The sequence below is a fragment of the Saimiri boliviensis genome, chromosome 11, assembly GCF_048565385.1.
Source record: "Saimiri boliviensis isolate mSaiBol1 chromosome 11, mSaiBol1.pri, whole genome shotgun sequence".
Lineage (NCBI taxonomy): Eukaryota > Metazoa > Chordata > Mammalia > Primates > Cebidae > Saimiri > Saimiri boliviensis.
Window position 1 is genome coordinate 6,964,472 of NC_133459.1, and position 1,706 is coordinate 6,966,177.

The 1,706-nt window shown below is 43.3% G+C and overlaps 1 pseudogene; it reads right to left on the minus strand.

Moving 5' to 3' along the window:
* Positions 1 to 773: 773 nt before the first annotated feature.
* LOC101052625 (large ribosomal subunit protein eL32-like) lies at positions 774 to 1,181 on the minus strand (annotated as a pseudogene).
* Positions 1,182 to 1,706: the final 525 nt, after the last annotated feature.

The window sequence follows — 1,706 nt, forward strand, 5'->3', positions numbered from 1 at the left end:
CATAGGATGTTTCCTGATCTGAGAATCTTTTGAGCATGAGGATCATGTTTTTTCCTTCCTCATCCCCTGATTCTCAGTCTCCAAGGAACATGTGTGTATTTCATTACAACCCCTGGTTTCCCGCACTCAGTGATAAATATGTGGGTTACAGTGTGAACATTCATACAGAACACCAAAGGTTACCAGTACAGATTTATGGCTTGTTACATCATTTTACAGTGGGGCTGATTCATTAGATCAGTTTATTTAGCAATGAAATAGTATTAAATAAGGCAACTGTACCACCTTACACCAGCCCGGGCTTGGCTGACTCCAGCGCCTCCTCCCTCTTCTAATCAGTAGCCTGATAAGGTTGATCAGTGCTTAGGGAAACAGGCCTTGATTGGGGGAAGTCACATAAGCTTCTTAATAGGGTCACTGTCTCTACTAAGGGACATCAGGAGCATTCCTTCCGTGTCATGAGTATTCAGGAACCTTGAAATAGGGGTGATCATCCTTTTTAAGAACTCCATGTTTACTTGTAAGGTTCTGTGTGCTTGTCTCTTGCGTTTGTTTCCTTGAAGCTCTGTTGTTTGGATTTGAGTCTTTTGGTTCCTAACTCCAGAATATGATTATCCTTCCCTGCGCCATGCAGATCAGCAAAGATCACTCTATTCCTCTTCACTCCTGCAAATCACTGATTGCACCAGTTTTTTTTTTTTTTTTTTTTTTTTTTTTTGCCAGATGGCAGTTTTTACAGTTTTATTTAAACACAGAATGTGCACATGAGCTGTCTACTCATTTTCTTCACTGCAAAGCCTGGCATTGGCATTGGTGACGCTGACGGCCAGCTGGGCAGCTCTTTCCACAATGGCTTCGCGGTTCTCGGAGGATACATCCTGAGCGATCTCAGCACACTAAGGTTTGCTGCACATCAGCAGCACTTCCAGCTCCTTCACGTTGCGGACCAGGAGCTTCCGGAAGCCACTGGGCAGCACGTGCTGTGTTTTTTTGTTGCTCCCATAACCAGTGTTGGGCATCGAGATCTGGCCCTTGAACCTTCTACGAACCCTGTTGTCAATACCTCTGGGTTTCTGCCAGTTACGCTTAATTTTGACATATGGGTCAGACTGGTGCCCGATGAACTTCTTGATTCTCTTTTCGACGATCTTGGGCTTGACAGGGGGTCTGAGAGAGGCCATGATGCCGGGGAGGAGACGGCGGCCACTCCGTAGGCAGCACTGAGGAGGAGTTCTTCATGTTCAATTGGAAATAAATAAATTAATATCAGAATCAAAGTTAAACTTAGTGTATCAGTCGGATATTTTCAACTTTTTTTTTTTTTTTCACATTTCAAGTATACAGAAGAGTGGAAAGAATTGTATCAGTCAACAACCAAAGGTCCACAATTGAAATTCTCCAATTAGAATTTTAATACATTTATTTATCATGTAATCCTATCCATCCATTCATCATCTTCTTTCTAAAAACTTCATTTAATTTATTATGAGTTGTTTATTTTTGAGACAGGGTCTTGCTGTGTTGCCTAGGCTGGAGCACAGTGGCACAATCAGAGCTTACTGCAGCCGGAACATCTCCCAGCCTCAGGCAATCCTCCTGTCGCAACCTCCCAAGTGCCTGGGACTACAGGCACACACCATGCCTGGCTAATTTTTGTATTTTTTTGTAGAGACCAGGTTTCACCATATTGCCCAGACTGGAAAACT